The sequence below is a fragment of the Indicator indicator genome, chromosome 10, assembly GCF_027791375.1.
Source record: "Indicator indicator isolate 239-I01 chromosome 10, UM_Iind_1.1, whole genome shotgun sequence".
NCBI lineage: Eukaryota > Metazoa > Chordata > Aves > Piciformes > Indicatoridae > Indicator > Indicator indicator.
The window spans coordinates 13,492,267-13,508,531 of NC_072019.1; positions in this window are offsets into that span (position 1 = coordinate 13,492,267).

The following is a 16,265-nucleotide window of genomic DNA, read 5'->3' on the forward strand; positions in this document are numbered from 1 at the left end:
GCAAGGAACAGAACATACATTCCAAACAGAGAAGGGATGTACTCTGCTAGTAGCTACTTCAACACACAGTGACTCGACCTCAGCTCCTTTTACTGGTCATTTTACTCAGCTACTGGATGTTTACAATGCATGTGTTGCTGCCAATATTCCATTAATAGAATTAAACTAACCTCATTGCAGATCAATAGGAATTAAATACAAGAGGTTATTATAAGCCTTGTACCTGGAGTATCAAACACATTTCTACCTCTCTGCTGTACAGAGGAACAGAATGGCCCCCAGGGTTCAGAACTGGGACCTGTCCTCTTTAATATCTTTATCAGTGATCTGGGTGAGGGGATTGAGGCACGCTCAGTGAGTTTGCAGATGACACCGAGCTGGGTGGCTGTGTCGAGCCCCTCACTACAAGAAGGACATTGTGGTGATGGAGCATGTCCAGAGAAGGGCAATGAGGCTGGTGAAGGGCCTGGAGCACATGGCCTATGAGGAGCATCTGGGAGAGCTGGGGTTGTTCAGTCTGGAGAAGAGGAGGCCGAGGAGAGACCTCATTGCTCTCTACAACTACCTGAAAGGAGGTTGGAGCAAGGAGGGGCCCAGGCTCTTCTCCTTGATGACAAGTGACAGGACCAGAGGGAATAGTTGCAAGCTGCACCAGGGGAGGTTCAGGGTAGATATTAGGAAATATTTCTTCACTGGAAAGGTTCTCAACCATTGGAATGGCTTGCCCAGGGCAGTGCTGGAGTCACCATCGCTGGGGATGTTCAAGTGTCGTGTGGACCTGGAGCTTAGGGACATGGTTTAGGATAGACCCTAAAGTGGGTCAAAGGTTGGACTGGATGATCTTTGAGGTCTTTTCCAACCAGATATACTCTGTGATTATCCTTGAAGGGCAATATGAGTTGGCAATTTATTTTTGCTGTTTGCAACTGTGTAATGAAATAGTTGCATTTCAATACATACACATATTTATTTATCCAGATTATCCCTGAATTCTTGGCTTTCATGAGTCCTGATTTTAAAGAAAGAAATCAGTTTAATTAGGAAACATTCATCAGCACTAAAAGAATATCAATAACTTCTTTTTTCGTTATTTTTTTCAGTGTGGTGTATTGCCAAGTACAACCAATTTGCGAACACATGAAATTTTTTCTGCTAATTTAAAATAAACAGCTTCTGTATTAATAATAATACAAATAGATCTCATTAAAACACTAAGAAGCAATAAACAAGAAAAAAAAATTATTTTCAGAATCCTAATTCTGTATGATAGCACATCACCAGTGATAGTCTGGATTTGCCCTTTGGAAGGAGAAATTCCATTAGGATTTCCTTGCAGAGTTGAATAAATAAAGCAAACAAAACATATGTAAATTCAGATTGTATTAGCTCTGGCTCATCTAGTCCAGTCTCAGTGTATCCCGAATTTATTTTATTTAATACCATTAATGTGGGGATGTGTGACTGAACACTATCCAAACAGGCAGTGAAACTTAACATTTGGAATGTCATAACCAATTAAAAAGTAATCCTAGGATTTACAGACTTTCTATAAACGTGAGTTCCTTCTTAGGGCTCCCATAAAACGTCCTTGGGGACCATGGCAAATTTTATCACAATTTCTTAAGCACTGGCTCAGGTTGTGCTGCTTTGGTTGGTAATCAAATCAAGCATTACCTACAAGACTACTAAATGCTTAAAGTAGAATCAGTCACAGAACTATGGAATCCCAGTGCAGTGAGGGTTGGAGGTGACCTCTCTGGAGATCATCCAGTCCAACCCCTTGATCTTAAAGGTCTTTTCCAACCTTAGTGATTCTATGATTCTAAATCAGCATTGCCCACAGCAGCTCGCCCAGGATCACAGTGTCCAGGTGGGTTCGGAGTCTCTCCCGAGAAGAAAACTCTACAAGTTCTCTGGGCAGCCTGCCCCAGGGCTCCTGCACACCTCACATTGTTCAGATGGAACCTCCTGGGTTCCAGTTTGTGCCCACAGCCCCCTTGTCCTGTCACTGGACACCGTCAGAAGTGTCTGGTCCTATCCTCTTGACATCTGAGAAGATCCCCTCTCAGGCTGCTCTTCTCCAGGCTCAGCAGCTCACTCCAGGTCTCTCAGCCTTTCCTCCTCACAGAGAGGTTCCAGTCCCTTCAACATCCTTATAGCTTCCACTGGATTCTCTCCAGTAGTTCCTTCTTTCTCTTGAGCTAGACACATTACTCCAGATGCTGCCTCACCAGGGCAGAGTAGATGGGGAGGGAAATGTCCCTTGGCCTGCTGGCCACACTTTCCTTCATGTACCCCAGGAGATCATTAGCCTTCCTGGCTACAAGAGCACGTTGCTAGGTCATGGTGACCTTGTTGTTAACTTACACCCCCATGTCTCTAACAATTCCACTCTCATCATGACAAATCCTCCAGGGATATTTGTTCTCCATCAAGAGCAACAGCAGTCATGCTTACAAAGTGTACTAAAGTGTATGCTGAGAGTCTGTGCCAAGCTCTCCTGGCTGCCAGTGACGTTGCTCAGAAGAAATCTCAGAAACAATCAGGGTGTTTTAGAGAACACAGCAGCTGAAACAGCAGGAGCCTCCACAAAATATACAGCTGCCTGACAGTGCATGAATCCTACCTGAGCCTTTTCCATCAATACTGAGAGATGCAAGATCTGGTCCCTTGATTGCTGGAGGAACATGGAGCTGAACATCTGAAGGAAAGAGCAGATTCCCTGTTGGGAGTACTAGAGGAAGTAAATGTGGTCCACTATTGTAACTCAATGTGGCAATTTGGGCTGGGTGTCCCCTGCCACTGCCACACGGATTGCACCTCTGGTGTCCTGGGTGCCCACCCAATAGAGGTGGACACAGGAAACGGCGTATTTCTACCCATAAATCCTGCACCCTATAAATCCATCTGCAAAGCCGTTCTCTTCCTCTTTCTTCCCTCTCTGCTCCCATGGGAGATGCTCTCTCTTATCGGGTAATGCCGGGAGAGTATCCTCAAGGCCTCTTAGGCCTGTCTAGGCCTAATGCCAGGAGGAGAATGGAGGGGGGGCAGTCTCAGACCTGGCCAGCCTGAGACTTGCCTAGCAGTGGGAGGGGGGAAGAAAGAGCCCTGAGGGTTTGGGTATACCCTCAGGTGGGAGGAAGAGAGGATAGGGAAGCCTTTGGGAATTCTGTGAGGGGTTCTGTATGCTTTGGGATACTCTTTGCCACTATGCTTTGTGGTTTTCTGTAGCTTCACCAATTGCTTTTCCATTTAAACTTTCCATCATTCTCCAGTCCGTTTATGTGAGTCTCATTCTTTTGTCCTTCTTGGGGCAAGAGAGGACCTGTCTGGCCCCAAACCAGCACACTCAGGCAGGAAAATAAATACAAGTCAAGGTAAAGGAAGGTTCTGGGTTAGGTGTTTTTTTGTTTGGTTTGTTTTTGTTGTTTTAATAAAGTACTCTTGGAAGGAAAATAAAAGAGACTTTTGGCAAAGGAACTTTGATGGAACAAGATTGTGAACATTTATTGCAATGCAGTTCCTCAGCTTTGGAATTCAAGGCAAAATTCAGTCATGAGGAATAATCCTTGGGTGAATTCATGGAATCATAGACTGGTTTTGGATAGAAGGGACTGGTAAAGGTCATCTAATCCAACCACCTGCAGTCAACATGGACATCTGCAACTAGAGCAGGTATAGGACAACTTGAGCTAGGGTCTCACCACCCTTAGTGTCAAAAATTTCTTTCATCTTTCTAGTCTAAATCTCCCTCGTTTATTATAAAACCATCACCTCTTTTCCTGTCACAACAGGCCCTGCTTGAAAGTCTCTCCCCAACTTTCTGATCAGCCTCTTTAAGCACTGAAAGGCCACCAAGTCTCCCAGAAGCCTTCTCTTTTCCAGACTGAACAAAAACAACCCTTTCAGCCTGGCCTCACAGGCTAAATAGATAAGAGAGTGAGTGAATGGATCTAAGAAGCAAAATACACAGGAAGATGAATTTACTAGATCAGTGATAGTATGAAGAATAAAATCTAAATCTTGTGTGGTCTCCTTCAGTGTTTTCTCTGCTTGGTCTCTAAACTTTCTCTTTCAGATGACAATAGTTTTTTTTTCCAAAAAAATTAAGTCAGAAGACATGGGAACAGGCTGAGGAAGCTGGGGCTGTTCAGTCTGGAGAAGTAAAGGCTCTTCAGTCTAGAGAAGAAAAGAGACCTTAGAGAAGCCTTCCAGTACCTGAAGGGGGCTACAGGAAAGCTGGGAGGGACTTTTGGCAAGGGCTTGTACTACAGGACAAGAGGGAATGGATTGTAGCTTGAGGAGGGCAAATTTAGACTGGAGATTAGGAAGAAATTCTTTAGAGTGAGGGTAGTGAGACACTGGAACAAGTTATCCAGGGAGTTCATGGATGCCTCTTCCCTGGAGGTGTTCAAGACCAGCTTGGGTGAGGCCTTGAACAACCTGGTCTAGTGGAAGATGTCCCTGCCCATGGCAGGGGATTTGAACTAGATGATCTTCAAGGTCCCTTTTAACCCAAGCCATTCAATGAATCTATGACATATATAAAATACATTAGGGAATCTCAGCAGAAATCCTGAAGAGGTTCAGGATGTCACTAATTTCACTGTAATTTTGCCCTTGATAAGGTATTCACAGCTGTTAATAGACAACACTTTGTTTGTCCAAAGCACAAACATTTTCCAACTAACCAGATTATTTCACCCCCACTAGTTTAATGAAACAATACCAATTAAGTCCAGAATATATTCACAGGGTAATGCTATTGCCAAGGCTGGATCCTCTGTTAATCCTCTTAGGAGGAAACTGTAACATTGATGAGTCTGTCAAACAGAATGCTCGAAGGCGAAAAGTGGTTTTCCTCCTCTGTGTTTCCCCTCAACTGTGTTAGATCATAGCCTCACTCCAACCTCTTTAAAGGTAGCTGCAGAGAGCTATGGGGCCCCCAACAAAGGAGAGACTTGAAGGAGAGAGTCCAGAGCAGGGCACAAAGATGATTAGAGGGCTGGAGCACCTCTGCTATGGGAATGGGCTGAAAGAATTTTGGCTATTCAGCCCAGAGAAGAGAAGGCTCTGGGGAGACCATAGAGCTACAATTCAATATCTGAAGAGGACCTACAGGAAGGCTGGGGAAGGACTGTTTAGAAGGGCCTGTGCTGATAGGATGAGGGACAATAGTTTGTAACTGGGGCAGGGTAGATTTAGGTTGGACATCAGGAGGAAGTTCTTTACGATGAGAGTGGTGAAATACTGGAACAGGTTGCCCAGGATTGTGGTGGAGGGCCCATCTCTGGAGACATTCAAGATCAGACTTGACATGTCCCTGGGCAGCCTGCTCTAGTTGGGGATGTCCCTGTTGACTGCAGGGGGTGTTGGACAAGGTGACCTTTGAGGGTCTCTTCCAACCCAGTGTAATCTGTGAATCTTTGTCACAAACCTTGACAGCTAACTGAATAAATAGTCCTCAAGAATGCAGTTGTTCAAAAAGTTATTGCAAGCTAATTAAATTGATAAGTTTCTGTTCTCTCTCTTCTCCCAGACTCATGTTTTATTCTGTTTTTAAGTTATGGATGTGTCTGTGCCTCCTGCAATTTCAGGGAGAGCTGGTAGAGTGTGAAATCAGGAGAAACTACATTTCAGAAGTATCTCTTTTTCGAGACTGTAGAGCTGTGCAGATGTCGTGACTGTGCAGAGCTACACAGCTTTCAGGTAGCTCTACTCCCTACTTGTTTTCAAGCAAAACTTTAGTTCTACCAGAACAGACAGAGTTCAACCAATCCTTCTAGGGTCTGCCAGATAGCAGTGTCTTAGTTCACTTTACTATCCCTGTTTCTAATGTCCCCAGAATACCCTGATGTGCTCAAATCACCTCCAGATCTTACTTTTCACATTTGTAGCCTGTGTCATTTCTTCAGAAGCTGAATTTTGATCCCTTCAGCCACACAAACTGGTGATATTGGCATTTTACAAAACTCTTCCAAAAGAATAGAAACATTTTCCTAAAGAAAGGTTTTAAAGGAAAACGGGCAGCATATCTGAACAATGAGGAAGTCCACATGGCTCAGAGTAGCAGCTCTAAAACAATGGCTGAGACAGAAAGTAAGGAGAACCAAATCTTTAGGATGGTGTAACACCACCGCCCTGGGCAGCCTGCTCCTGGTGCCTGACTGCTGCATTGACGAATCACAGAATCGTAGAATCCCAGACTGGTTTGGGTTGGAAGGGACATTTAAAGTTCATCAGTCAGCAGGGACATCTGCAATGTCAGCAGGGACATCTGCAATGTCAGGAGGTTGCTCAGAGTCCCAAACAGCCTGACATGTAATGGTTCCAGGGCAGGGACAGCTCCCACCTCTCTGGGCAAGCTGGGCCAGGGTGTCACCACCCGCAGTGTAAAAGCTTTTTTTTCCCCTATATCAAGCCTGAAACACTTACTTAGCATATGTGAACTACATCTCAGAAGCTGATTATGTGACACACCAGAAAAAGAGAGGACAAAATGCACAACTTTTAGCTCAGAACAAATTCACCAAAGTGACAAGGAACAAGGGGTTCAAACTTGAACGGAGAAGATTTTCACCTCAACATGAGGAGAAACTTCTTTACAGAGGGTGATGGAGCACTGGAACAGGATCCCCAGGGGGGTTGTGGAGTCTCCTTCTCTGGAGACTTTCAAAACCCACCTGGATACTTTCCTCTGCAGGCTACCCTAAGTGATCCTGTTCTGGCAGGGGGGTTGGACCTGATGATCTCTTGAGGTCCCTTCCAACCTCTGATATACTGTGATACTGTGATACTGTGACTGGAAAGAAGGTGAGGACAATATTTTCTTCTCCAACACTTTGGTCCTTCCTTTCATTTATTCAAAGCAGCCCAGCATCAAGGATTCTCAACACTGACTGACATTTCATACTTGTAACTTAATTCAGCTTTCCTGCTTTCCCAGCCATCCTTCTCTGACAAGGGAAATATGCAACGTGCTGTTACAAATACTTGATGATGACCCTGTCTCCCACACTCTTCATTCCCATCATACCTGTGCCACTTACCACTCATGTCAGTTTAGATATATAGAAGAACCATAAAAGTAAAGCTTTCTCTCCCTGCTGTCTTTGAATTATCTTTCTTTCTTTTTTTTTTTTTTCCTTTTTCAGATGGCCATAAAAACAAAACTGCAATGAATTCATGTGGAAATATCAAAGCACTATAACAATTGCTTCTTCCCTCCCCACGGGGCAGAGTGAGGTAAGTGCAATCACATCTTCAAAGTTCTGATTGAAAAATAAGCAGCTTCCGTCTGCGCCCTGTAAATTTATTCAGCGCTTCGACTGCACCAGTCCATGGAGAGTGCACATGTGTCTTGCTTTTCTCCTCCTGTCTGCTCTTCAGACAAACAAGACAGGTAGGAAAGGGCAATGTGTTCCCCCACACTGCTTTGGATGGCAGCTGAGGATAAAGTCGCTGAAGTTGTAGGACGGTGAGGACACTCGGGTGATAATTGCAGGAGATCAGAGTGAAGTCACTCTATATACTCTCTGTGTAAGCTAAATCCTTCTGCAGCTACAAGAAAGGGTAACACAGTACAGTCACAGTATCATAGAATCCCAGCATCCCAGCATGGTGGGGAGTTGAAAGGAACCTCTGGAGATCATCCAGTTCAACCACCTTGCTCAAGCAGGGTCATCAAGAGCCCAGGATCACAATGTCCAAGTGGGTTTGGAAACTCTCCAGAGAAGGAGACTCCACAGTCTCTCTAGGCAGCCTTCTTCAGGGCTCCAGCACCCTCATACCAAAGAACTTATTCCTCCTGTTCAGATGGGACCTCCTGGGTTCCAGTTTGTGCCTATTGCCCTTTGTCCTGTTGCTGGGCAGCACTGGGAAGAGTCTAGCCCTATTCTCTTTCCCCCATCCTTCAGCTCTTGCTGAGCTTTGATCAGATCCCACCTCAGGGGATCTGATCACTCCCTTTCAACCCCTAATATCCTGTGATCCTGTGATCAGGCTGCTCTCCTCCAGGCTCAACAGCCCCATGTCTCTCAGTCTTTCCTCCTCACAGGGATGCTCCAGGCCCATTAGCATCTTTGTAGCCTCTGCCAGACTCTGTCTAATAGTTCCCTGTCTCTCTTCAACTGGGAAGCCCAGAACTGGACCCAGTACTCCATGTGTGGCCTGCTGATCAAGCCAATCCTAAGGGACCATACTACATGGATTAAAGTGGTCCCTGATATGAAAGCTGGAGTTCAGTGAGCAGAGAGAAAGGAAGGTGCCCTGGGTAGGGATATCTTAGAGGTTAAGTTGCTTTTTTAAAAATATCAATTGGGGAAAAACATTTCTAGTTAGTCTTCTAGTAAACACTTTCATGCTTTTAGCATATAAATCGACTTTCTCATTTTTTTACCATTACAGTTATTATTTTTTTTTCTTTTCCTTGGGCTATTGTAGTGCAGGACAGCTGATTTATGCTCTGAGTTCTCCAGCAATATGGCTTCAGTCCACCCTTCCCTGTGGTGTTTCTTACTGTACCTCTTGCTGAAGTGAAAACTGCAGTTCCCTCTGCCAAAATCTTTCTCCCCACAGGAGGGACACAAAGCCAAGGACACAAAGCCCCACTCTGGTCCAGGATGATACTTAACCTTGGCTCAGGCTTCTGAGAAAATTGCTGAGCTGTGAGCAAGAGTTCTGAAAAGGCTGCAAGAGAATGCGAGAGGTGAAATTGCAGAGAGAGGTCGGACAGCTGAGATGGGCAGCCTGAGCAGCTCAAGGATTCAAGAAGAAAATTGACAATGTGAGAAGCTATTAAAAGCTTATGGAGAGAAAACAGGAAGGCTGAATGGGATCTAGGAGCTGACAGATTCTCAGCTCAAGTCCTTGGGGCTGTCCATGCTGATGGAGATGGTGGAGGGTGGCAGCTCAGCAGCACCAATGACCTGCTCAGGAGTGGCAGACTCACAATCTATTCCCCCACTGAGCAGTACCTCTCTGGAAAGCAAAGAGCATCTGAGTCCTTGTTCTGAACAGTGAGCATGCTCAGCCTAGCTGGTCCCTAACTCCTGTTTCTCTTTTGGGTGTGTTAGGCAAAAAACACTTGCTCCATGCTGATGTCATAACTGTCCTACTTACAGGGTTCCTGTGCACCTGGCTGATGGTGCTTGAACAAGCAAACCCCAAAGGGGAGCTACAAGGGAGCAATCTACTCCACTTCCATCAACTTAACCCAGGGTCCTTTCCAACCTGTCATTTGGCCATTCTGTGTAAATGTTTTCCAACCACCCTATCTGTCCTTTCTGGAAGGCCAGGAGGAAGAAGGGGAAAACATTTTGACTGCTTTAGGATAGTGAAAAACAGGATAGGAGAGAGAATCCTCTTTGTGCTTCCTACCCTTCCTCTGTGAGTGACTGGGAGGTTCATGAAAATGAGTAGAAGTGAGAATGGGTTAACTGCAGCAATAAGGGAATAAAAACCTTCTCACATCCCTGGCAACAAGCTGAGAAGCATCCACTTAGATTCAGGTTCTCACTGAAGCCAGTGCATTGCATAGACAGTTTCCAAGAGCATTGCTGGAGGGAACCCTCTGTGCTCCCTCTGGTATCTGCCTGTTCATGCTGCTGCTCCTCAGTCTGCTCATCAGCCAGCAACAGAGTTATAGGGTGAGCAATATGCCAAGCCCAATGCTTTCATGGCTTTCTGGAAAGGTTTACAGTTTGGCAGGTATAGAAAATGTGATACAGCATGATGATTAATTTTGAGGGAAGTAAAGAGAGACTATAAAATAATGGTGTTTTATGAGGCTTCCCTGAGAAGAGGCATGTCAGTTATAAAAAGGGGAGGCAGGGAGACTGCACTGAATGCTTCTGAAAAGAAAAAGCATTGAGAAAAATACTTCTGAATCCAGCTACTATATCCTTGTTTGAGCTAAAACAGAACCAACTCTGTTCAGTGCTGTGACTTCCCAACTCAGTCTCTGCTCACTGAGGCAGTTTCTGAAGTTCAGGGCAGGTTTGCACAGCCAGGGGCTGCCTCCAGCAGGGAAAAGCTGATGGGGAGAGAGAGAATCATAGAATGGTCTGGGTTGGAAGGGATCTCCAAAGGTCATCTAGTCCAACACCCCCTGCTGTAAGCAGGGACTTCCTCAAATAGATCATGTTGCCCAGAGCCCTGTTGAGCCTCACTTGAATATCTCCAGGGATGGGGCCCCAACTACCGCCCTAGGCAACTTGTTCCAGTGTTCCATTACCCTCACAGAGCAGAATTTGTTGCTAACATCCAATCTAAATCTGCTCTTCTCTAATTTCAAACCATTGCCTCTTGCCCTATCACTGCAGACCTTCGTAAACAGTCCCTCTCCATCATTCTGGTAGTCCCCTTTCAGGTACTGGAAAGCTGCTATTAGGACTCCCTGGAGCCTTATCTTCTCTGTGCTGAACAATTCCAGCTCCCTCAGCCTGTCCTCATAGCAGAGGTGCCTCCTTGATCATTTTCGTGGCCTCCTCTGGACCTGCTCCATCAGGTCCATATCCTTCCCGTGTTGAGGGCTCCGGAGCTGGATGCAGTACTTCAGGTGAGGTCTCACCAGAGCAAAGTGGCAGAATCACCTCTCTCCATCTGCTGGCAATGCACCTTTTGATTTGCCTTCTGGGCTGAAAGCGCATACTGCCTGGTCATGTCCAGCTTCTGACCATCACCACTCCCAACTCCTTTCCTGCAGGGCTGCTTTCTATCACCTCACTCCCCAGGCTATGCTGATAGTGAGAATTGCTCCTGCCAAGGGCTGGGCTGCAAAAAGACTCTGCCTGAGACTTGCTCTTCTGCAGAACAAAGGCACTGCCAGAGCTTGTGCCCCAGTTTGGGGGCCAGAAAGGCAGAAGGGGCACCTGTGGGGAGGAGCAGACTGGACAGGTGACCCTCAACTGCCCAACAAGGGATTGCAGCCCATGGATGGCATCCTCAGGAGAAAGTTGAGAGATCACCAGGGTCAAGCTGCTTCTTCACTGGCTGGTGTCCCAGCAGGACTCTGTCCCTTCTGCCTTGCATCCTGATCTGTGTGTTCCTGAATCCAGTTCTACAATCCACCTCCTGAATCTGGTTCCCACCCGCTGCTGAGTCTGTTCTGGGACTTGCCCAGTGCCTGCCCCTGGCATCAGTGGTGCCAATGGTGCTGTCATTGCCATCAGGGGTTGGCTCTCAGTTTGTGTCTCTTTGTCTCTGTTTCATTGTTCTTTCTATCCCAGTTGGTTTAGTTTCTTTCCTGTCCCATCAGTCTCTTTCCCTTTCCCCCTTTCTCTTCCCTTTGGAAAGCAGAGGTGTTCATGGAAAGTCTCCAGCACTCGTCTGGTGGCCAGCTCAGCCCTGACCCTTGAGAGGTTGTAAAACTAGCTCAGCAAATGTCACCTTTCTTATGTTTCCCAGATTTTTTTTTTTTGTTCCTTTGCACTCCTGTATGACATGCAAAAACTCTTGGTGTGCAGATCTTGGGTGCTGAAGACAGACACACCATAATACATACGGCTCAGAAAACTTCAGCTTATAGCTGCTACTAGTCCAGCATTTTGTCTGCACCTTGCTAGGGATATGTCATCTCTTGACATTGCTACAGGAGATGCTCTGCTCAGACCCTGTCCTTATTAGTGATGAAGAATTGCTGAGTGATATCTCAGCAAAGACCCCAGGAAAAAGCTGAGCAGAAACATGCCTCAGGAAAAGTCAGCTGAGCAAACCCAGTCTGCAAGAAGCAATGGGATCAGCTCTTTTTATCTGCATTCTGAAAGTCCCCAATGCATTTGGGTAGTGGCTACAAAGCACTTCACCTGAGACAGGCATTAAAAACTTCTTCCTGCCCTTGGTGTTTCTTTGTTCCTTATTTCTATGCACACTCCAGACACACTCCCAGGGCTGCTGCTCACAGATGTGTGGTATCCTTTGCTGAGTATGGCAACAGGACTTCAGGTTCTGTTCTTGTCCCTAGGAAGCAGGTGAATGCATGCAACTGATTAGAGAAAAAGAAAATACTTCAGAACCCCTTGTTCTTGTTTGGTGGGAAGATTCATAACACATAGGACAAGATATCTAAGTTTTTGTGCTCTTTTTATGTTTTCTCTTCTGCTTTTCTTTTTTTTTTCTTTTCCTTTTTTCCCCTGCTGCTACAGCACTGGTGGAGAATATTAATTTTTTTTTTTTTTTGTATCTAACCTAACTGGTATATTTCTTGTCCACCAATACATTTCCCTAACATGCCAAGAAGGTTCCTGATGTTTTCTGTTAATATCTTCTGCCTTCACTGTGTGTGATGCTAGAATCACAGAGTCATAGAATTGTTTTGGTTGGAAGAGACCTTCAAGATCATCAAGTCTAACCATTAACCCAGCACTGCCAGGTCACTACTAAACCACATCCCTCAGTACCACATGTACATGGCTTTTCAACCCCTCCAGGGATGGGGACTCCACCACTACCCTGGGCAACCTGTTCCAGGGCTTCACAACCCTTTCAGGGAAAAAATAAAATTCCTAATGTCCAACCTAAACCTCCCCTGACACAATCAGAAAAAACCTTTAGCTACATATGGATTCCAAGAAACACCCCAACTTCTTCTTTTCTTAGAGAAAATTATGTACCCTATTCAGAAGTCTAGCTTTTATTTTACCATTCATCAGATGCAATTGAGTTTCTCTTTCACCTCTTTCTCCCCAAACTCTGCTTTCTCTCCTCCAACATGTTTCTCCATGCTCCACCCTGGAAGGATTACTGATGGTTTGGCAGTGCTGACTGAGAACTCAGCATCACACATCACACCTCATTGCCAGCCTGCTGCAACTGAATGTCTAGGAGGGAGTGGATGATGGGTGGCTGTAGCAGGCATAATTTGTCTGGATTTTCAAAAAGACTTCAGCAAAGGCATTCACTGATTCCTATTATGGGAACTAAATAGTCCTGAGGTGAAAGGTAAAGGTCTGGCATGGATTAGAAACCAGCTAAAAGAGGTAGAAAAGAAGGAGCAGAAATAAATGGCCCATTTTCAGGCTGGCAAAAGGTTAACACTGAGGTTCAGTGAGTGTTGGAGAGACTTCAAGGACAACAGTTACTGAACATGTAATTTACCAACAAACTGAAATAAGCAGGATAGATTCTAATATAGATGGCATTTGGTGAGTACCCTTTTCCATACAGACTGGGACTTATAGGTCAAGACCTCAATTTCCCTCCTCTCTGCTCCAAGGCTTGTAGGAAACAGACATATCCTTTCAAGCTCCCAAGTGATCTATTGTGATTTGAGCTTTTGGGAATACTTGAGGAAAGAGCAAAGACAGAGCAAGTTCCCAGCCTCTTGAGCAGCAAACTTTAAATGAATTCCATAGGGACTCTCATCTTTTATTACACTCAGCTGTACTCACAGTGTATGACCATTAAGTAAGCAAGGCTTCTGAAGCTAATATAACAGGACTTCTGAAAGAAGGGGAAATGAGGAAAAAACACCGGAAAATAAAGAACCACACATCTCTCAGCAGCACACTGTAGAGAATGATCAAGGACCAGACACGTATGTGCCATTTTTTAAAAATCTAAATTACAAGCATCAATATCTCTCTTTCCCCCACAATAAACAGTTTTCATCCTGTGCAACATGGTGATAGAAGAGTTAATTTATGACAGTGGCTAGTTTGGCCCAACACAGCTACATTTGAGAGAGGTGCCAATTAAAATGCAATTAATAGGTATGGGTATTTTTCTGTAAGGCAGTCAGTGGCAAGCCCATGGCTAAGAGTCTTCTTGCAGAACAAGATCTGCAGCTGCTGGAAATGCTGAGCAAATGAGGAAGCCTGGTTTAGATGCATATTTTTTAGAGTGAAAACAGGGTGCTCTGTTCTGCATCCTTTCCAAGCAGTTTCAGGGTAAAATATTGTCTATGAATGCGTTTATAGATACTCTTGAAAAGAGGAGCAGACAGAGAATTAATGAGCTGCCAAGGCTGTATCATGACACTTCCCTAAAGAAATAGTTTAGCCTTAAGACTGATTCCCGTAACAAAAGTCAAAGCAGGCTCCATCTCAGGGAAAACTCTGGCTGTCATAGTCTGTGTATGGAATAATGGAGCACCTGAGCAAGAGAAGGTCAAACAGCTACAGATTTTCTGTGAGGCATGCAAGTATGAGAGAAAAAGGTGTCAAATCTCAAGGTTAACATATTGCATCTTTTCTTATTACGGAAAGGAAGAAAGAAAAAAAGGTAATAGAATTGCAGATAGCATGGCAGGTATCTATCTGTGTGATTTTTGTGGAACAAGGGTCAGGTTTAGAACCCTATTTTTCTCTTACTAGGATGAAGAAGAGCTTTTGCACTTCATTTAGGTGTAAAGTGGTAATGTAATTCATTTCGGTGCAGCTGTCAGGATCAACAGGATCAGAGAGGCAGCAAGTCAAAACTGGCCTGGAAATCAATGGTGTGCAAATCTTGCACTGAGCAAGTTGAACATAAAAATGTGAAAGAGCTCTCTGCAAAATCACTAAATGTCAATATGGCATTTTTTATAGGGGAAATATGGTCCAGTTGTTCCACTTGCCTACTCCTGAACACTTGGAAAATTCAGCCCCCAGATTTTTTAAAGATTACGAAATCTCCTGTACCTTTTTAAAGATTCATAGAATCATATTGAGACTACAAACAAGGCAGTAATTTAATGCATTTATACCTTTGTCATATCTCTTTCATAAGAATAATTCAGGAATGAACATGGTGTGACTTTTGTTTCTGACAGAAACATATATTAGCTTCATCATTGCCCTTATTTTGCCTTGTAATTTTTACTGTCACACTGGAAAAATACACCTGGGATAAGTAGAATTCTGCTGTGTCCCTAATACTAGCAAAGGATTTCACTGCATCTGAACTCATTAAGTTAGTGCTTATTAAAGCATGCAGGTTGCTCATTACATCATGGAAAATATCATTCTTCTTTTATTGCTGGTTTCATTTCTGTGCTTAGCACAGGGTAGACCTAATTACTTTGAATCCTGGGATACATTTTTTTGCCTCAGCCTGCATTTTCAGCTGACTCTGATTGGTGCTTATTGTTTTCAGGTTATTCTAAACCATGTCACAAGGAAGAGGAGTCACAACAACTTGAAGTGACAGAGCACACTAAAATCAGGCACCCTTAGTGGGTTTTGTACTCACCCAAATTTCTGAATGTCATAGCAGAATTTTTGTGCTTTGAATTAAAAGACCCCATATTGTGAAAATATTTTGGAAGCAGCTTAGCACTACATAAAAAATATGCAAAACCCACCCAAGCAAAGCGAAGATGTTGTGTTTTGCCTGAAAAGCTGCAGGAACATTGACAATTTATACAGCTCCATCCATTAAAGTATTCAGAGAGGGCTTCTCAGCTTTTATTCTGCAACTTCTGTATATCCTTAAAACTGTGGTTTTATATCCTTATGCCAAGGCAAATGTCAACTAAGGAAGGAACCTGCTTGAAATGAAGAAAAATAATGGCATTGTGGCCCTGACCTAGATGTTTAAAAGCCATTTAAAGTCTTCTCTGAATAACAGGTCTCATTTTACTATCAGCACATTGGTGCATCAAAGAGAGGACTGGAGAAAAAAAAATAAGGACATAGGAGTGATGAAGGATAAATAAAACACTTCATAGTGTTTATAGCTGATGCTTTGGCATCTCTGAGCTTTTCCTTCACAGCTGTGAAATTCCAAGAAATTTTCTTTTTCGCTTCATAATTCCTGACCAGCAGAAACTCTCTCTGTGTCCCTTAGAGCATTTTTAATTATTTTGTTATCATACCCATTCAAAGAGCAATCTGCATGGTATTGCCTTGGTGGAGTGTCCTCTGGAGAGCAGTAGACTTTACTGAGCCATGCTGTCTACAAACATCTGGTAAGAGAAAAGCTCTTGGGCAGTTCTTGTAATCTAAATAAGTAAGAGAGAACTGGAATGGAAAGCTTTAAGCAGAATAGTGAAGTAACTAGGCCAGATACTACAAAAGCTTGTGGCAGCACAACTCTGAACGACAAGGTGAGGAAAGGCGAGCCTTTGTTAGTCCACAGCCAGCTGCACTCTTTCTGGAAACTCAGGTGCCATCCGTTTATTGAGGTGCTGTTCAGGTATTCTCCCAAAACTTTCAGCCTAGGTGAAGCCTTTCAGAGCTGACTTAACCATCACTGCATGTTATTATGGACCTATGCATCAATATATCAAATATCTGGGTCGCTGCAAATTTATGGTCACTGAGGGTTTCAGAGACGTCAGCACACTT